At 47.3% G+C, this 21398-nt stretch overlaps 1 protein-coding gene and 1 long non-coding RNA gene across 3 annotated transcripts in view; one reads left to right on the top strand and one right to left on the bottom strand.

Moving 5' to 3' along the window:
* The window catches only part of ATP8A2 (ATPase phospholipid transporting 8A2), a 301962-nt gene that overhangs the window by 8508 nt on the left and 272056 nt on the right, over nucleotides 1–21398 (top strand). The gene's annotated exons all lie outside the window — the stretch shown is intronic.
* Nucleotides 8817–18713, bottom strand: LOC114805875. Of its 2 annotated transcripts, XR_003753946.2 has the most exons (3): nucleotides 18535–18713; nucleotides 17698–17835; nucleotides 8817–9210 (listed from the first exon to the last, which is right to left on the bottom strand). It is a non-coding gene; the product is annotated as an uncharacterized LOC114805875 (long non-coding RNA). The 2 variants fall into 2 exon arrangements; XR_003753945.2 differs by lacking the exon at nucleotides 8817–9210 and having other exon boundaries at nucleotides 17559–17835.

Genomic DNA, 21398 nt, shown 5'->3' with positions numbered 1-21398 from the left:
GAATTACCGAGGCTGGCGAGATGGAAGGTCGAATTGCCCAGACAACTAAAAACCCGCCCCCCCCGGCGAGCCTTCCCCGATTAATTCTCAGCGCTCTAAGTCATGTCACACCATCGGTCACCTAGGACTTTTGAACTTATTCGTAATCCATCCTTAGCACTTGTATTTATACACTTATTCTAGTCCCAGTCATCCGTGTGACTGCTGCATCAGAGGAAAAGGAGAAAAGGCTGGGTCTTGTGCTGGCCGAAAGGCAATTCTGTTGGGACAAGGTAGAAGAAACCTGTGGTGAGCCTAATGATCCGTCTTTCAGAGTCGATCATTCTAGGCTTATTGAGTACCTACTCTATGCAGAACGCTGTACTAAGTGCTTGGGACAATACAGCTGCAAAAATTTCCCTGTATGTGGCCAGAAGTAACATCCCCGTGAGAAGCCCCATCCCCGGCTCTGCCACTTGTCATCTGTGTGACTGTGGGCAAGTCACTTCACTTCTCTGGGCCTCAGTTCCCTCATCTGTAAAATGGGGATGAAGACTGTGAGCCTCACGTGGGCCAACCTGATGACCCTGTATCTCCCCCAGCGCTTAGAACAGTGCTCTGCACATAGTAAGCGCTTAACAGATACCAACATTATTATTATTAAGTAATGACCATCCCCGTAAGACCCAAGGCAGTAGATTGTGCCTGGAGAGGGATGCCAAGTGAAAATATTTTTAGAGAACAAAACCCACAATGATCCCTTCTCTACTCCTTCCCAGGGTGAATTTCCTACCGGAAGGAGTTAATTGGGGAAGGAGTTAATTCTCCCCGCCCTAGTGGGAAGATCCTGGGTCTGGAAGGTTCTAATGTTCTAATCTCAACTCTACTACTGGTCTATACGATTCTCTTTCAAAAGCCACAGTGCTACTAGCAAGTATTCTAATCTTGAGCTGCCAAATTAGTCAAGTCTGGTCAGTGGCCTTAAGACAAGAGTGGAATCCAGCAAGGGAGGTCTCCTGGCCTAGTAGGAAAAACGCGGGATGGGGGGCAGGAGTCCCGGATTTTAATCCCAGCTCTGCCACTGGCCTATTGGATAGCAGTGGACAAACCGCTTAACCTCCCTGGGCCTCAGTTTTCTCTTCTGAAAAATGATCCTTCCTCTCCCTGATTTTCAGACTGCGAACCTTGTGTGGGACAGGGATCGTGCCTAATCTGATACAGTTGTACCTACCCCAGTGTGTAGCACATAGTAAGGCCTCAATAAATACTGTTATCTTCATTTAATAATAATAATGGTGGTATCTGTTAAGCACTTACTATGTGCAAAGCACTGTTCTAAGCGCTGGGGGGAAACAAGGTGATTAGGTTGTCCCACGTGGGGCTCACAGCTTTAATCCCCATTTTACAGTTGAGGTAACTGAGGCACAGAGAAGTGAAGTGACCGGCCCAAAGTCACAGAGCTGACAAGCAGTGGGGCCGGGATTCGAACCCATGACCTCCGACTCTCAAGCCCGGGCTCTTTCCACTGAGCCACACTGCTCTACGGTCCACCTGACAGGATCCCCGGGTGGCGCTGGGGATGGAGCGACAGGGACGAAGTCTCTCTGTCTCTTGGCAGGCCTCGGCACCCTGACGACGGGTTGGGGGGCGGCGATGGTGGCTGAACGGCACCATCCTGATGCAGAGGATGGGCACGGGGCAGAGGCAGTTGGCAAGAAGAAAAGATGAAACCCAAATGTGCCTGTTTTGCTTGGTTTGCTGTCCTTGAAAAATCTTCGGTGGGGAGAAGGCTGAAACCAATCGGTTAAAATGTGCTCTGAAAATCATCTGTGGATTTCATTATCCCGAGTCTTGACCCTTATCGCCCCCCAAATCAAGGCGGGGCTCCCTCCTGTCCTCCTCTCAAACCAGCCACCCGGGCGTTCTCGCTTTTGGTCATTTGTCCCCTCCAAAGGGGTCTGCAGTCCGGCAGTCCAGAGCGCTCTCCTCTGGGACTCTGGGATCCGTGGGGCACTGCCTGAGCGACTGGGGCATCTCCCCCCTCCCTCTCCACCTACCAGCGCTAAACAGAAGGCCTGTCCCAGTGGACCGGGGCAGGTGGAATCCTGGGAAACGACGTTTGGCACGGAATCCCGGAAAGAACGTTGACAAGGCCGTGACCGTATCTTAGATGCAGGAGGGCCCCGTTTAGGGCCCAAATTGTCTGCTGTGTGACCTTGGGCAAGTCACTTCACTTCTCTATACCTCAGTTTCCTCACCTGTAAAATGGGGATTCAATACCTGTACTCGCTCCTACTGGACTGCGAGCCCCATGTGGGACAGGGACTGTACGTGACATCATTATCACGTCATTAGAGAAGCAGCGGGGCCCAGTGGAAAGAGCACGGGCTTTGGAGTCAGAGGTCAAGAGTTCGAATCCCAGCTCTGCCACTCGTCAGCTGTGTGACCGTGGGCAAGTCACTTCACTTCTCTGGGCCTCAGTGACCTCATCTGTAAAATGGGGATGAAGACCGTGAGCCCCACGTGGGACAACCCGATTCCCCCGTGTCTACCCCAGCGCTTGGAACAGTGCTCTGCACATAGTAAGCGCTTAACAAATACCAACATTTTATTATTATCATCTTGTATCTACCCCACACAATTAAGCGCTTAGCAAATACAAATGCTGAGCAGTGAGGAGGCTGAGGACTATCTCTTCTGCACTACTGGATTATATTTTTCCAGTTGATCCTGAACTTTTGTTTATATAAGATTTGCCCCGTTATCGTCTTCTGGATGTGCCTTTCCCCCCGCCGTTAAGGCTGCGTGAGCCCTCTGCGAACCGGGGACCTGGTCTAAATCAAAGTCCTTGTACCTTTCCCCAGAACTCAGTACGGAGCTCACCACAAAGTAACCCCTTGACAAATGCCAGAAATCAATACTGAATGCACGAGGCCTGGGGTTCTGTGAGCTCTACCCGACAGAAATCCCTTGCAAGTTCTAACCAACCATCTGTTGAGACCAAAGGAAAATTAGGGTGTGCCAAAAAAGTAAGGTCGCTGAGTTCTGAAAACCCACCAATCTGTGACAGGGTGTTTGGGTGGAATTTCCCTAAATCATTATCTGGGAGTTGGACCAAAAAAAATAATGAAAAATAAAAAATGGAATTTCTAGCGCAGTAATAATCGGTCCAAGGAGATGAAACCAAAGCTAAACCGGTCCTCTCTCAGGACAACTTCAGTGTCTCTGAAACTAACTACACCCTGTTTTTAGGGGAGTAAGACAGAGAACAGTCCAAGTTCCAGAAAAGAGCGGTAGGGAATTGCTATTCAGATAACATTAGTGTGAGGACAGAGCAGTAGGGAATTGCTATTCAGATAACGTTAGTGTGAGGACAGATGTGCAAATAAGGGAACAAAAAATGTAGATTTTTGTTATCTACCTGATGGCGGGAAATGGTGCTGTGTAGAGGAAGCTGAGGGGATAAAAGAGGCTAAAGCTAATTAAAGGATCAAGGGCCAAGCTGTAAAATATGAAAGATCATTATGGTCCCCCTGGAAGAGATTAGAACCACTTAGGGCAAACCGAATGTCCCGGAGAAGAGGAAAACAACACAGCTGGAAGGAGAAATGGGTCAGAAAGATACTATTAAATGATCTGAACAAATGATCTGAGAAAAGAGGGTCAGTCGTGGAGGAGGCAGGTAAGTCCCGGAAGTGGGAACCGACTAAGGGTTTTCATCTGCTGTTTTGCTTTTGCAACAGGAAGTGTTAGGCTGGAGGGAAAGGGGCCAGAAGAGTGTAAGGGGAACCAAAGAGGGAATGGTCGGTTGGAGTCATCCAGGTTCAGAACTCCAAACAGGTGGCCCTGGTGGTACCTTGATGATCCTGGGTGGGCATGTTGTTGTTTAAGAGGTACATATGGCTAGACAGCAGCCAGGGAAGAGAGAACAGCAAGTGAATAATAAAGAACGTCTGGGAAGCACAGAGTAAATGGTTGTGGCTACAGATCAATGGGAAAGAGATCTGTGAACTTGTTTAACCCATTCAATTTTGTCTTACAGATGCGATACATAGAAATCTAACGGCAGTACTAGACTTCGATGTGGGAAAGCAGGGCGATTTACATTATGACGGCAGGGTCAACTGGGCCACAGGGCAGTGTGGATCAGGGAACCGTCTCTCACGCACCCCCTAAACTATAAGATACTCGTTAAGTACCTTCCCATCTCCATTTCCATTTGACCCGCCTCGTCTTTCTGCAGAAAACCTTGTGTCTGTCTCCCCAGATTAGACTTTAAGCCCCTTGAAAGCAGAGTTTGCATCTTCTAATTCTATTGTAGTCTCCCAAGCGCTTAGGATAGCGCTCTGCCCACAGATGGCACTCGAGACATACTGTTGAATAACTGATTTACGGAAAATGACAACCAAAATTGGGAGGTGCTGAGAGATTGCCTGCTGGTCCCCCCCTTCAGTCCAGGCCTGGTCCCTAAGGAACTGAAATAAATGTTGAGAAAGTGGGAAGAAAATATTTTAAAATGACTGTGATCCACAGAATATCAGACAGACCCCGAGTGACTCTCTTAAGTTGAGCGAGGGCCGCTGTTTCAAAGAGCTCTTGATGGTTAAACTGGCCTGAGAAGGGACATGGGATGTAGGGTAAGACAAGAAGTACGGCCTACGATGTTCCCAGGACTGTTTTAAAGCTAGTCTGCACTTCTCCCTAATAATTTAGAGATCAGTAATAATAACTGCGGTATTTGTTAAGCAATTATTTTGTGCCAGGCATTAAACAGAGAGCTGGGGTTGATAGAAGGTAATCAGATCCCACATGGGGCTCACAGTTTAAGTAGGAGGGAGAAGCGGGTATTGAATCACACCCTAAATAGGACGGAACTGAGGCACAGGGAAGTCACACAGCAGTTAAGGGGTAAAACTAAGATTAGAACCCAGGTCCTCTGCCTCCCAGGCCTGTGTTCTTTCCACTAATGTAAGCTGCTCCTCAGATCTGGGAAAAGGAGCCCATAAAAATATCAGCTAAAAAAATATTCACTCAGAGTGGAGGTCGGTTGTCATTTCTGCTGCAAGGTAGGGTTTTCACTCCTCAAAATAGCCTCTTTCTCATTTCCAGTCTTTAGCCTGAAGCTGATTCTTCTTCAGCCATGAAGGCACTTTAGAGAAGAGCTGATTTGTGGTTGAGGGCAGGAAGGGCTGAAAAAGAAATGGACTAGGGGCTGTGGGAATAGTTGGAAGGAACTCGTGGCAAACTGTCACTCTGGCCAGATCTACACCAGCAAGTTCACTGTGTAATTCTGGGTTAAAAATGCATTTTGATCTCCATCATCTTGTATTTGAGGCCACTGGATGCCTCACTGGCTAGTTTGTGGGACAGCTTTTTCGTCTGAGTGGGTGCAGTGGGGCGGAGTGAGAGCCAGCCCTTGCAAATTGCTTCTTTCTCCCGTTCTCGCCAGCCTGACTTTCAGGGCAGCGATGAAAGAAAAAGACATCGTTTCACTTCCATCTTTTTCATCCTTTGCTGGGAACTAATTCCTGGGGGCTGGGAGAGCGCTGTGCCTCTGGGGCTTCCGGGATAACTGCACCTTTTTCAGGCCTCATGGTGCTGGAACTCCCAAGAGGAGAGGAGGATCTAAGTGGGAGGGAGAGCAGGTAATTGAAACCCCATTTTCTAGATGAAGGCACTGAGGCACAGATGAGTTAAGTGACTTGTCCAAGGCCACACTGCAGGTAAGTGGCAGAGCCAGAATCAGAACCCAGGTCCTCCGAACCCTGTGCTCTTTCCACTAGGGCTTGCTGCTTTCCTAGAAGCCGCTAGAGGTGGGGGTAACGGGGCCTGTTTCCGCTCATGTTTGTGGCAGCTATGCAACCCTCTCACATATAGAGGTTTAGGGAGTTGCAGGATGCAGGACTGCCCCAGGTGGCTTCCAAGAAACCGTGTACGGGAAAATTAACTTCAGAAAAACCCGAACCCTGGCGTCTACACGATGAGTCGACTCAGTGGGCTAAGCCAGGGATAAGGTCGAGCGGGATGGTGCAGTGATGTGATCCCGTGGAGGGCAGCACTGGATTGGCTGGGGCTTGTGACCTGGCTCCGGGGAATTATTACAACCTCAATTTCTCTTGCGTGGGGAAAGGAATTTGGGTCCTGAACTTGATACAGAACAGACAGAACGCCTCAGCCTTGGATATTCTTAAACCTCTCACTAATGCACACCGGGTACCCATCTGCAAGCTTTCAAGACATAAATGATCCCGTCGTCAGATGTAATGAAATAAAAGTCATGAGACCCCCCCCCCGAGGAATTAATGTCTTCAGAATTGATGTTGCCTTAAAGTGCTTAAGTCTGCAGCTTTTTTCCTACGTATGGTGGTTTCCCAGCAAAACGACAGAGAGGGAGACTGCTCAAAGAGCTTTTCATATTAAAGGAAGAGTGTCCTTGAATATTGCGGGGGGCGGGTGAGGGACAGAGCTGTTCCTTTCTGGCAAATGGTTTGGATGGGATAGTTCCACCAAGATGCTGAAGCGATGGGGAAAGAATCACGCAGGTGACAGAGTCCTTTCACTATAATACAGAGTCACGGGCCCTGAAAGGGAAGCATTTCAGCTCTGGCGCGCCGGACTGTGCCAGAGCCGATGATCTGTGCCCACCCCGGTGTGTTTTCTCCATCAGATCTTCATGGTTTTGCATTCGGGGCTCTTTACCTACTCCTAAAATGACTGCTTCCCACTCAGGGGTCTGCTCTGACCGTGACCGTGGTCTTCCTGTCTCTCACAAAGCTTCAGTGAAAGAGCACGGGCTTGGGAGTCACAGGTCGTGGGTTCTAATGCCGGCTCTGCCACTTGTCAGCTGCGTGACCTTGGGCAAGTCACTTAACTTCTCTGGGCCTCAGTGACCTCATCTGTAAAACGGGAATGAAGACTGTGAGCACCACATGGGACAACCTGATGACCTTGTACCTACCCCAGTGCTTAGAACAGTGCTCGGCACATCGTGAGCGCTTAACAAATACCAACATTATTATTATTGTAGAAGCACCACACTGGCCAACCTAATAATAATAATAATAATGTTGGTATTTGTTAAGCGCTTACTATGTGCCGAGCACTGTTCTAAGCGCTGGGGTAGACATAGGGGAATCAGGTTGTCCCACGTGGGGCTCACAGTCTTAATCCCCATTTTACAGATGAGGGAACTGAGGCACAGAGAAGTTAAGTGACTCGCCCACAGTCACACAGCCGACAAGTGGCAGAGCTGGGATTCGAACTCATGAGCCCTGACTCCAAAGCCCGTGCTCTTTCCACTGAGCCACGCTGCTTCTCCAATCAATCAGTAGATCCTCTCAATCAGTAGATCAGAACTCCTCTAAGAATAGATAACTTGAGAATACTGGCTAGAGCGTTATAATGATGGCTCTGTTCTGACGCCCTCAAAGACCCTTCTCTCATTCGCATACAAACTTTGTAGTGTTGTTCTGTCTTTAGGGCTAATTTTTTTTCCTCATTTTGTCGGTACCCACTTTAAAGTTAGCCTTTGTTTCACCTCAAGCCCTACTTGTCCCTACGTTATTTTTTGGAAATCAACGTGGCATCCTAGACCCTCGGACCAGCGTTCCGGATTCTTCTTCCCCTGCAAATTCTGTCTACTGCGGTATTGACTTAAAGCCTGCACTCAGTGCTGGGGCCTATTGGGTTTGTTTACACAGGGAGGTATGTTTGGGTCTCATTTCCTTTCCTTTTCATATTTCCATTCCTGGCCCTTTCTCATTGCCCACAGCAATGAGGCTGTGATGATTATCATCACAAAACACGGAAAACACAGAAGGGAAAGAATAGGCTCTTCCCCGCTGGGAGCTAACGATCTAAAATGTGAAAATGCCCCAGATTAGTAAGGCGATGAGCCCAGATGGAATGAATGGAGTCAGTGATATGAATAGGTTGGAAGAGTGCGTGGAAAAATGGTTCGCCGGGACCTGTCAGGGTTTCTTTCCTGTTATGGTCCTGTCAGGGCTGGCCTCGGCTGGCCATTAGGGTCGCCATCGTGACCCTAATCAATCAATCAATTTTATGTATTGAGCACTTACTGTGTGCAGAGCTCTGTATTAAGGGCTCGGGAGCGTACAGTCTAGCAATGTAAGAGACACATTACCCGCTCACAGACAGCTTAGTCTAGAGGAGGAGACAGACATTAATATAAACAAATTATGGATGTGTACATAAGTGCTGGGGGGCCTGGAGGAGGGGGGATGAATAAAGGGAGCGAGTCAGGGCGATGCAGAAGGGAGTGGAAGAAAAGGAAATGAGGGCTTAGGTTAAGACCCTAATCCTCACCAAACAGTTATTGGTCCCCTTCATGGCTATCTTCTGAATGAATTCATATGATATAAGCTTTTTGAGGGCAAGGACTGTACCTTTAACTTCTATTGTAGGCTCCCAAGTGCTCAGTACGACACACTGCGCAGAGTTAGGCACTCAAAAACTACTACTGAGTGATTAAAAGGTTAATGTCGGTATTTGTTAAGCGCTTACTATGTGCCGAGCACTGTTCTAAGCGCTGGGGTAGACAGAGGGGAATCAGGTTGTCCCACGTGGGGCTCACAGTCTTCATCCCCATTTTACAGATGAGGTAACTGAGGCACCGAGAAGTGAAGTGACTCGCCGACAGTCACACAGCTGGCAAGTGGCCGAGCCGGGATTCGAACTCATGATCTCTGACTCCAAAGCCCGTGCTCTTTCCACTGAGCCACACTGCTTCTCTTAAAAGGTTGGAGTGGAGACTATAAGAAGTAGGTAGAGGAGGGTTGGCGGTTATTTTAACCGGAGGGTCACTTACCCAACTTTGCTTGGAAAGGGAGGACCAGACCCCCGAGCTCGTCAGGAGGCCGGTGGGGAAGGTGTCCTCCCGAGGCAGCTCCTAAATGGCTCCGCGTCTGCACACCGCAGCCTCAGAGCAGTGATGTGTGAAGTTGCTGATTGCAGGCTTCACTATACTCCACCTTCTTGCACAACCCTATGCAAACACATTCTTCTCCAAGAGGATACTTCTGTGCCCCTTTCTGATCAAAGGATAGGGTTCAGAGAACCTTCCTCCACCTCACCCAGGTATCCTCACCCTCACCGGTACCACTGGGCAGCTGCCAGAGCAGGGAGTGGGCAAAGTATAATGCTGGAAAAACACAGAAATTCCAACATTTTCCCACCAGGTGTCACCTGTTTTTGTTGTTGTGGTAATGAACTCTGAAAAATAAATGAAAACCGGAGGCTCAAAGTCAATCCTGCACGTTTAGATTTCTGATTCCAATGTCCAAATTTGAAAAACATTCCCTGAGGAGATTTATTCTAAGTCTTTTTTTATTCTTTCTTGCTTGCTTTCCTATTTAGTCTCACTCTTGGTCTCCCTCTCTTTCTTACAACTCTTATCTTATGCCAAGCATTGCGCCAAGCACCAGGGAAAGGTTCAAGAGCATTGTTCGAGATACGAGGCTCACAGTCCTAGAGATGAGTGAAGGGGGCAGACCCACACGGAGATAGGATTAATTGGGAAGATTCACTGAAAAACCGAAAGTAGTCGTTTATTACTGATGAGATGGAATAGTCCTCTGTCTCCTCGTCACCCTGGGCAGATCCACCCTTGGTTCAAACATCCTCAACCTTCCAAGTAGTGGTTTGGTTTGTTTGTATTTTGGGTTGCAGAACTCCACTGGTCTGCAAAACAGAAGTTGAGTCACTTCTGGGATCGAACAGGCCCCAACGTGGCTTTCCTTCTAGAGGCACAAGGTCTCAGGGACGATTGCCAGCCTGGGGAAGGGAAGACCTGACCCGATTCTGATGAAATGCTTATTTTGGGAGAAATAACAATAATAGCATTTGTTAAACACTTACTATGAGCTAAGTGGTAGGGTAGATGCAAAGTTAGCCAAGCCCCTCTTCCACCCGGGGCTCACAATCGACCTTCACCCCATTTTTACAGATAAGGAAACCGAGGCCCGGAGAGATTAAGTAACTTGGCCATGCTCACTCAGAAGACTAGGGGCAGAGGTGGGTCTAGAACCCAGATGTCCCGAACCGTTTCGAGTCCTGTGCTGTTTCGAGGCAGTCTCACTGCTTCTCACCAAACAGTCTCTACTTCCCAAGCTTACAAGAGCTTCCCCAAAGGGTGCTCAGACTTAAAGATTTTGGACTCGCTGATGTAGAAAAAATGATTTATAGTGATTGAATTCATCATTTTTACCCATTGAATACAGCCCAAGGGAAGAAGTGATGCTTTCAATGAGTTTTATGGCCCATTTCATTGCCAGTCATCTAGCTAATATGGGTATTAATTTGACTCAGCTCAGAAGGGTATACGGGTATTGAAATCCTATAGCTGCCTAGTAAATTTAACAACAGGACATGTGACAATTTGTATTTTCCTTTTTTCTTTGTGCAGTTGTATCATCTCTCCACTCCACCCTGTTGTCAGCTCTGGGGTTCATCAGTTCTCCTATCAGCTCCTGGTGGAGTGGGGTCATGAAGAGCAGGTGCCGTGTAAATAATTAAGCAGGGGAGCATGCATATTTCACATTGTCTTTATAAAGGCAGGAGGAAATGATCCCGCTGCAGCTCCAAGGGGTGTCGAGCAACTCAAAATCTCTGGGTTAAACTCAAAATTCTCAGCCATCTGTTGGCCTCAGACAACTTTAATACGGTTTCTATGGATTTCAGGGACACTAGGAAGGTGACGTTGTTTTTACTTATCTTTGTCTGTGAGGGTGTCCAGCTTGAATAGAGTTCTCAGAGAACCAAACCTCACAACACCTCAGACGTCACACACAATCAATCACTTAATAGCATTTATTGAGTGCATACTGTGTGCAGAGCACTGTCCTAAGTGCCTGGGAGTAAGCAGCGTGGCTCAGTGCAAAGAGCAAGGGCTTTGGAGTCAGAGGTCATGAGTTCGAATCGCAGCTCTGCCACTTGTCAGCTGTGTGACTGTGGGCGAGTCACTTGACTTCCCTGTGCCTCAGTTACCTCATCTGTAAAATGGGGATTAAGACTGTGAGCCCCACGTGGGACCACGTGATTCCCCTGTGTCTACCCCGGCGCTTAGAACAGTGCTCGGCACATAGTAAGCGCTTAACAAATACCAACATTATTATTACAGTAAAGCAGAGTTGGTAGACACAATCCCTGCCCACTGCAAGCTTACAGTCTAGAGAGGGAGCCAGACATTGATATAAATGAATAAATTACAGATATACGTAAGTGTTGTCGGGCCAAGGGAGGGGTGGATAAGAGGTGCACATCCAATGTGAGGGAGACCCACGAAGAGAGTAGGAGGAGAGGAAATGAGGGTTTAGTCACACTGCCATGCACCCCCACACCTGGCCCGCCCCATTCCGACGTGCTCTCCTCTCTGGAAACCCCAAGTCCCTGTTTGTGATTGAATATGGAATCACACTTATGTATCGCTGTGGTGCAGTAGCTTTTACACCTTCCCAATGGCAAGATACCATCCTCTTTTCAGCTGTGTTTGAATTTTACCAGCTCAGTCGCTGCTGCTGTTTCGTTACACTTGTCTCATAAGACTTTGTTTCCCCCAGTAGAGGTATTGTAGAAGTCATTCAAGACCAAGATTTCAGGCCCCGTGCCGGGACTTCGGAGGTGGGAACATTGTTTTCCTCAGCATCCATCAGACAGCAAGTTTAGACAGCAGGTCATTGATTCTGGGCAGGCTCTGCCCTGCTCAGTGTTCATATTTTTTACGGACACTTTAGAATAGCCATGGTTTTTCTAAGGTACATTAAATCTATTTGGAAGCATTAGCTTTGCTCTCTTTCTGTCACTTTTTGGTACACAGGATACCTCTTGAGAAGAACAAATTGCCCTAATGGTCACAGACCACTTGAAATAACCCAGCCAAAATGATTTTAACATTGTTAATATTTATGATTGTTGTCTGCCCGGTTCCTTCTGCCCTTCGTTTAGTTCTTTTAAACCCAAGTGACAGTTTGTGATTGCGCCTTTTGTGTCGTTTGTGGACACTGCATTCCTTTTTTAGGCCAAAATTTGCTATAGGGATCATGTAAATAACCATTAACTAAAGCAGCCAGTGCCCCAATTCACAGATCGTTACTATACACTCACAGCTTCGTGGTGTAGATTCATTCAGTCGTATTTAATGAGCACTTACTGTGTGCAGAGCACTGTACTGAGAGCTTATGTATTGATAGTTGTAACCGTCCACACTGGAAGCTTGTTGTGGGCAGGAAATGTGTTTGTTATATTGTACTCTCCCAACTGGAGTCCAGGGGGCTTTTTAATAGCTGTGGAATTTGTTAAATGCTTACTATGTGCCAGGCATTGTACTAAGCACTGGGGTATATACAAGGTAATTGGGTTGGACACAGTCCCTGTCCCCACATAGGGCTGACAGTCTCACAGTCTTCATCCCCATTCTACAGATAAGGGAACTGAGGCCCAGAGAAGTGAGGTGACTTGCCCAAGGGCTCAGAGCAGGCAGGTGGCGGGGTCAGGATTAGAACTCAGGTCCTTCTGACTCCCAAGCCCATGATCTACTGACTAGGCTACACTGCCCTTTCACGCTGCTTCTCTTTTTGTCTGGATTCTCCAGATAACTGCCTCTCCGCTTTGCTTTTCTTTAGCAGTAAAGCTCCATCCCTTGCTTCCTGAGGAGGTACAATGATGGAACCATCTGTATTTATATTTAGACTTTAGCCTGATTAGCAACCTTATGGTCTCCATCTGCATATTGGGAATCGTGAAATAATATTTACAGCACTCCGTGCCCACTTGGGAGAGAAGCATAATATAAATTGCAGTGGCTGCTTCTATTTTTCATAGCGACCCCACCCCACCCCCCACCCTGTCCCACGATTTATTGCCTATTTGCAGAACTGTGCAGGTCAGCCCGGAAGAGGTGGGCAGCTCTTGCCATTCACTCACGCCCGAGTGCCTCCTTCTTTCCACCGCAGAAGCCCAGCTCCACCCTCACCTTCCTCTGGATCCCTAGAAGGAGATTTGGAGGTATCGGGAACAGAGGCAGCAGAGGGGTCCCACTCTTGGCTTCAGAATCCCTCCGCTATCCTGTGCTTTATGGGCCCGGAACCTCGAGGAGCAGTGTGGCCCGGTGGATAGAGCACGGACCAGGGTGTCAGAGGACCTGGGTTTTAATCCTGGCTCTGCCACTAGTCTGCTCTATGATCTTGGGCAAGTCTCTTGGCTGAGCCTCGGTTACCTCATCTGTAAAATGGGGATTAAAAACACAGTTATTATTATCCCAAGCTATATTGTAGGCAAGCAAAAAATTAATTGGGGAAAATTAATTGAGGAGGAGGTGGGATTTGAGAACGGCTTTGAAGATTACTCTGGGATCTCTGACTTTTCTGTAAACCCAAAGTCCCTGCTTATGATTGAATGTGGAATTCCACTCATCTATCACTGTGGTGCAGAAAAATCAGGTGACTTGCCCAAGGTCACGCAGCCGGGAGCCGGGATTAGAACCCTGGTCCTTCTGACTCCCAGGCCTGTGCTCTATCCACTAGGCCGTGCTGCTTCTTCGCTTACTCCAACCAACCAACCTTGCTCCCTTTCTGGGCTCCCCAGAGATTTTTTGTTTGTTTTTTGCCTGTGAGTGAGTCCAGCCAAGAACAGCTGCTGTCACCACAGCCTTGTCCATATTCCCCTCCTCTGCAGTGGGTTATGGCCCCAACAAGAATGGGTTACGGGGCCTCTGACTGTACACCTCTGAGCTAGCTAACTGACGTGGCAATTCTCCTGACCTTCATATTATTATTATTATTATTATTATTATTAATAATGATGGTATTTCTTAAGCACCTACTATGTGTCAGTCACGGTTCTATGTGTTGTGTAGATACGAGCTAATCGGTGGACATTACCTATCACAGGAATGATGCATCTGGGCGGATAGGGGTGGTCGAGGAGAGTGCCACAGCATTTATTTTGCAAGCATTATGACTTGCTCATAAATATCCACTTCAGGGTGCACTGGGGAATTGAAAGTAGGTACACTCAGCCAGAAAACTGGATGATACTTAAAACATCTTGGAGTATCTCTTAGCCCTGATCCACTAGGCAGAAGTCTCAACCTGGGGCTACCAGAGAGGCCCGGGACCCCTGAGGAACAAGTTGGGAACTTTCTCTTGGGAGAAGGAAGATTTTGCTCAGAGGCCTCCTAGGCTTCTAGCCCGGCTCCTGCTGACACATCTTAACAAATGTCATTATCATTATTATTATCATCATCATCATCATGTAGGTGGTTTTTCTGACTCCAGGAATCAGCTGCAGTCAGTTAGCAAGCTATCTCCCACTTGCGGCTGGCACTGTGGGTTATGGACTTATGCTCTGCCTTGGCAACTCAACATAAAGAGTATGTGTGCATCTATATCTGTCCGTATTAGATTGTGAGCCCCCTGAGTGATAGTGATCATGTCTAACTTTTATTTTTTTTGGTGTGTTAAGTGCTTACTATGTACCAGGCACTGTACTAAGCACTAGGGTAGATACAAGCTAATCAGGCTGCACACAGTCCCTCATGGGCCTCACAGTATTAATCCCCAGTCCACGGATGAGGGAACTGAGGCCCAGAGAAGTTAATGACTTGCCCCCAGTCACCCGGCAGCCAAGTGGAGAAGCTGGCATTAGAACTCAGGTCCTTCTGACTTCCAGGCCCGTCCTCAATCCACTATGCTGTGCTGCTTCCTACTGTGTATTCGTTCCCCAGTGCTTAGTACAATGCTCTGCACACAGAAAGTGCTTAGTAAATGCTATTACTCTTATTTCATATTCAGACACTACTGATGGGTGGGTGGGTGAGAGAGAGAGAGAGAGATTGAGAAGACCAAGCTGTATTGTAGGCAGGCAACATCAGTGGCACTTCCTTGGGACGTGAATGTTTAAGACACAGTTCAGGCTTCATCTTTCTCCTCTGACCAAGACCTCACACTGCGGTCTTAACACCTTCTTGCAGAAAGGACACGGTCCTTTGACCACTCATTCTGGTTGAGCAGAATGTAGCTCAGGGGATCTATGGTGGTCAGAGGATGCTGGCTGAAAGAGGAGCTGGCAAGTACTGAGAAGCAAAATGGCCTAGTGGATAGAGCACTTGTCTGTGGTATGATTGGGGGGCAAATCACTTTATTTCTCTGTGCCTCAGTTACCTCATCTGCAAAGGGGGGATTAGTACTGTGAGGGCATGTGGGACAGGGACTGCATCCAATCTGATTAGCCTGCACCTACCCCAGTGCTTGGTATGGTGCCTGGCACATAGTAAGTGCTTTAACACGAGTACCATTAAAAAAAAAAGCAAAGCATTGCGTAGTCAGAAGGAAGGGGCAAATGCCAAGTCTAGCAAGAGACAGTGAAGGCTACCAGGCCGCTTTCACTGGCTAGGCCTTTTATTCATTTAGGCCTCAGATGAGGCCCCTGGCATGGAAAGCCAAATATTTGAACCTGGGTTGGTGTCCCTGAGGCGGGAGTGGGTAATTCAGAGAGAGGTATAGATAACAGAATGGTCTGTGCTTGTCCCCTCCTTAAAATCCAAATAGGTTCAGTTAATTTAGCATCCAATTAGCCGAACTATCCTGGATTACAATTTGCCTGGATAACAGATGGGACTATTCTTGCAAAAGGGTGGTGGGCAACAGTGACTAGACCTTTTAATTATACATTAGGTTTCCATAAAGAGTGGTTATGACTGACTGTTTTTAATAGTGACCTTTACCTTCAACAAATAAGATAAAAGCGGTCACAACAGAATGGAAATTGATTTTTTTCTCTCACATCATAAGGTCGAGACATCTGATTTTAATAGCCGCTTGATGTCTACTAGGAATAACATTACTAAGCACTGAAAATATCCGTAAAGTGGCTTATGCAACCGGAAGGGCCTATGTTTATTATTGGTCTTAATATAAAGTATTTTGGGGGAAAGGAAACTAGTTGGCTTTTAAAGTTTTTACTGCACAGTCTTAGGCAATTGAGCTTTTGTCTTATTTACTGAGGGGCTGGATCATGCCGACTTCTGTGCGGGGAGAGCGACAGTGGACATCACAGGTAATGGCTGCCTAAAACTTGTAAAACCAGAGCACTGTTGGAAAGCACTCATCGCCCACCCCAGGTAGGGGCACCGCAAAGAACCTACCCAGTCCCTGCCCCAAAATGATCACGGAACCCAGGCCCTGGGCTTGTGTTAAGCATCGCAAATAACTCAGCAGGCCTCTCATCCTTGGCTTATTAATGAATTCATGTACTGTGCTGAGATAGTTGGATGAAAAAAAATATCCCGGTCAGAAAAATATTCCTATGGGTCACCTGAGTGTTTATGCTTTCTCACGAGAGGAGGCTTGGGTCACGAAGAGGCTAGGTTGGACCATATTCCCACAACTAGTTTGAGTAGGAAGGGTGCGGGTGGGGCTTCAAAGTCCTTCTTGATAAAGATGGCAGAGGGGTAGGGGCAGTGTAGTCAGATGCCCTTCTCAGACTTCTGGGAACTCGGGCCTGAAGTTTGGGAACGGTCTCAAGTACGGTGATCACCGGTGGTTCTCGTGGTACCCACGTGCACCCGATGTCACATGTGTTAGGCTGGACTTGCAGCGTGATAATGTCCTATGCATCAGTTTGGGTAAGTCCACCTGAATCTGAAGCATGACTCTGGGGAAACTCTCCTACTCACACCTTGGCTCCAGAGCCACTGCATTCCCCTCCTAGGTTGCTGTGAATACCGGTGCTGCTGCCAAGTCAGGGGACTCGGGGGAGAGAGAAATGACAGAGGAAGGCTAAGCTCTGGAGATAAAAATACCAAACGTAGAGAAACAGCATGGTCTAGTGGATAGAGCACGGGTTTGGGAATCAGAAGGACCTGGGTTCTAATCCTGCTGCACCACTTTGCTGTGGGACCTTGGGAAAGTCACTTCACTGCTCTGGGCCTCAGTTACCTCGTCTATAAAATGGGGATGAAGACTGTGAGCTCCATGGGGGACTGGGGCTGCGTCCAGCCCGATCTGCTTGAATCCACCCCAGCGCTTAGGCTAGTGCCTGGCCAATAGTAAGTGCTCAACAAATACCATTATTAGTATTGGTCTAGTAATAATAGTCTTTAGTGCTTACTACGTGCAGAGCACTGAACTAAGCATTGAGAGAGAATATACAGGTGGGATTTAGACATGGGCCCTGTTGCTTGAGGGGTGTCATATCCACCCTGGACAAGGGACAGATCAATTGGAGACTGGACTGCCCGGTATAAAATTGACCAGATCTCATCCTTCTAGCAGTTGTAGGAATCCAGACTTTCCTAAATGATGGAATCTTAGCCAGAACACCACCAATTAATACTAATGGGGCAGAATAGGATTGGGAGGCAGGAGCCCTGAATTCTACTCCCATTGCTGCCATTCGCAAGCTGGGTAATCTTGGGCAAGTCCACTTCATCACTCTACACCTCCATTTCCTAGACCGTAAAATAGGAATAAAATACCTGTTCCTCCCTCTTGGACCATGAGCCAAGGGCGGGACCCCTGTTGGTTATCGTACATTGACCACAAAGCTTTGCGCACAGTAAAGGCTTAATGCAAACCCTCTTTAGTAATAATGGCCCAGAGCCTGGCCCAGACCCGCTTCAGACAAGAAAACTGCCACTGCCCTGCTCTGCAGAGTGTGCCCGGGGCAAGAGAGGAAGGTGTTAATCTCCGGATGTAATCTCACCCTTCAGGGAGGCGCGGATCTCGGGCCAAGGAGGTCCTCTCCTCGTTCCAGGGGATGGGTTAGGGAGAAGTGGTTACAGAGGACACATCGGATCTGCTGTCCGTTCTCAGAGACCACAGTCCTCCTGTTAACAAAAACCTAGAAAAGGATACATCCAATAGCAGTGCGCTTTAACACAACCCAAAGGCGTATCTTCTGAACAAGCTTCTCGAATCGGCGACCTGACGTACCAATCCACAACGTAACCGAAACTACCTTTGCTGTCATTTCTCTGACCTGTGGTTGGCTGGAAATACACTCACTTTCTTGAAGTACTTTTTTTTGGTCTTTGCTAGAGGTTGAAGAATCTCTGAATGTGCCTGTCTTACGCTCCTGGCTCTATCCTTTAGCCTGAGTTTTAAGCAGGCTTATCTTTTCAAACTTCACTCCTCCTCACAGAACTCTTTGGGCACCTGATGTCTTTGGAGTTCTTTTTAAGGCACCTTTTATTTTTAAGGAAACAAGTTCTGCCCCCTTTTAAGGAAACAAGTTCTGCCCCCTTAAAAGTCTAAGGTTTAAGCCTACTCACTGTCTATACTCCTCGTTCTGCCAATCTGTGAGCTTCTTGGAGGCAAGGATTGTCAAATTCAGTTGGGATTTGTATGTCCTCAAGAGCCTATTGCTGAGTTGTGCACACTGTAGACAGTAAAATGTTCTGCACCTAGTACACACTCAATTAAATACCCGTGAGTGGAGTTTGTCTGCTTTCACTTGACTTAGGAACTAGGAGCTGCATTTTGACTTGCTTTCTCCTCTAGCTTAATTCTCAAGGGCTCGTGCATCCTAAATTTCTCTTACCCCTTCCAAATCCAAAAAGAAAATGCCACCTTGGCGTGATTTTATCCAGGAAATCTGGCATGGGATGCCTCAGATAGCATATGGGGAAAAGGGAAATCTGGCTCTCAGTTACCAATTTGACCAGGAATCAGACTTTCTGTAGTGGAAATTCTGAAGGGTCCGATTGACTCAGCCTTGGAGGGGACAGATAAAGGTTCTCAATCTGAATAATGCATGAGGAATTCCTTGCTGTAAACTCGGAACTCCTGTTGCTATGGGGAGACAAATAAAAACAATCTAGAGCCTTGCATGTCTTGATGCTTCTGGAATCCCCCGGAGCAATTTCTCCCTTTTTCTAGACTAGATGGTCTGCTGCCTTTCGCCAGTAACTTTCAGCCCCTTTGTTCCAGTACCACTTTTCTTCACGTTGCTGCTGTAATGTCTGAAGCGTCAGCCACATTCTCTCAGGTTGTGAGCAGAAGCATTTCGGTGGCTCTGGCTCTGTGGTCATTAGGGGATCGCCACCTTGACTTGCCCTCTGTTGCTTCCATCTTGGCTGCTGCATTCAGCTAAAAGTAGCCTCAGGAATGTGGAGGGGTTTGAGGGGCGGAGGGGAGGGCGCTCAGCTCTTTCGTTTCTCAGTCTGGTCCATACAGGGGTAATGCCTGGACTCGATCAATCAGTGGTACTTTTTGAGCGGGTACTCTATGCAGAGCACAGCACTAAGTACTTGGGAGAGTATAATGCAACAAGGTTGGTAGACAGGATCCCTGACCACAAGGAAAAGGAGAAGCAGTGTGACTTGATGGAAAGAACACAGACCTGGGAGTCGAAGACCTGGGTTCTAATCCAACCCAGCAGCGTGGCTCAGTGGAAAGAGCCCGGGCTTCGGAGTCAGAGGTCATGGGTTCGACTCCCGGTTCTGCCACTTGTCAGATATGTGACTGTGGGCAAGTCACTTCACTTCTCTGTGCCTCAGTTACCTCAACTGTAAAATGGGGATTAACTGTGAGCCTCACATGGGACAACCTGATGACCCTGTATCTACCCTAGCGCTTAGAACAGTGCTCTGCACATAATAAGCGCTTAACAAATACCAACATTATTATTATTATTATTAATCCCAGCTCCACCACTTACTTACCTGCTGCGTGATCTCGTGCGAGTCACTTTACTTCTCCATGTCTGTTACCTCATCTGTAAAATGGGGATTTAATGCCTGTTCGCTCCTAATAAGACCGTGAACCCCATACGGGACAGGGACTGTGTCCAACCTGATTAACTTGTATCCACCCCAGCGCTTAAAACAGTGCTTGGAATGTAGTAAGCACTTAGCAAAATGCCATTTTTTTAAAAAAGGAGCTTACAGTCTAGAAGTAAAAATTAGGAATTGGGGGAGTTTAAGGCTGTGTTCACAATTGGTGGGGTGAACATCAGGTATTTAAGGAGTACAGATCTCTGGATGCTTCTAGTGGATTGGCCTCCTGCAAGAGGCCTTTCTAGACTAAGCCCCACTTTTCCTCATATCCCACTCCCTTCTGCATCGCCCTGACTTGCTCCCTTTGCTCTTCCCCTCCTCCCAGCTCCACAGCACTTTATACACCTGTAATTTTATTTATTTATTTATACTGATGTCTATTTGTATTGATGTGTCTCCTCCCGGCTTTAGACTGTGAGATCATTGTGGGCAGGGATTTTCACTCTTTATTATTGCTGTATTGTACTTTCCCAAGCGCTTAGTACAGTGCTCTGCACACAGTGCGTGCTTAACAAATATGATTGAATGAATGAATGGATTTGTTGAAAGATGGGGAATGGGGAGCGTGAACATTTTCTCGACTCAGCTACTTTTAAAGAAGTCTGAACCAATCTGGTGCAGTCTAACTAATTTCATTTGAAAGATCTAGACCTGTCTTTAATGATCTATTTTTTTCCCCACTGATTTTCTATATTCAATATCACTCAGTCCAACACGCTAGATTGTAAACTCCGTGAGGTGTGGGTTCAGGCCTACTAACTTTAGTGTTCAGTTCTTGGCACAAAGTCCTCAATAAATACTATCGATTGACTGATACCCAAAGATACCGGATTCTCTTCTCCCCTTACCCCCCTCCCCAACATCCTTATTTAGGAGTTTTTCGGGTAGAAAATAAAATCAAGGTTTTCTTTTACTTTTGACAGGTAGCTATTTGTAAATCCGGTTTACTCTAACAACTGCTGTCCTATGAATGAAAAGAGAAACACCGGAATGTAGCTTCTTGGAGAAAAGCAATAGGCAGGTCTGTGTGTAACTGTCATGTGCAAGCTTTAAAACACCCGGGTCCTGGTGAGAAGGCTAGATATTTCTCCTTTCACCTGAGTATTTGAAGATTCCTGTGCCCGTTTCAATCTTTCCTGTATACTTCATGACTCAGAAACGCTGCCTCGTTCTGGTTAAATGCAACATCTGCTAGTTTGAAAGCACACACAGGTCTTCCCAGATTATCGTGGAGATCATCTTTGAGCTCCACTAATGCCTTAGGAGGCTTTGAAGACCGCTGCTATTTTCATCTTCATGCCGCCGGTGCAGAAGAGACTAGCCATGCCCCTGGTATCCCGCCGCTGGAGAAAATGTAGCTCTAATCTGCAGCTGCTTGCGTTCATCCATTCGATCGTATTTTTCGAGCACTTAGTGTGTGCAGAACACTGTACTAAGGGCTTGGGCGAGTACAATACCACAGTGTGCTTGTGTAAGAGGTGTGCTGGGGCAGAGCTCTTAGAGCAGGAGGGTAACATATATCCAGTAATTCATTAATCTTGGGCAGCTAGGCTGGGTAGATGGTAGCCCTCAGAGTGAAACCAGTCGGCCGCTGAGGAGATAATAATGCTGGTATTTGTTAAGCTCT

The sequence above is a fragment of the Ornithorhynchus anatinus genome, chromosome 20 (assembly GCF_004115215.2).
Source record: "Ornithorhynchus anatinus isolate Pmale09 chromosome 20, mOrnAna1.pri.v4, whole genome shotgun sequence".
In the NCBI taxonomy this organism is placed as follows: Eukaryota; Metazoa; Chordata; class Mammalia; order Monotremata; family Ornithorhynchidae; genus Ornithorhynchus; species Ornithorhynchus anatinus.
This window is presented reverse-complemented; position numbering and strand designations above follow the sequence as displayed.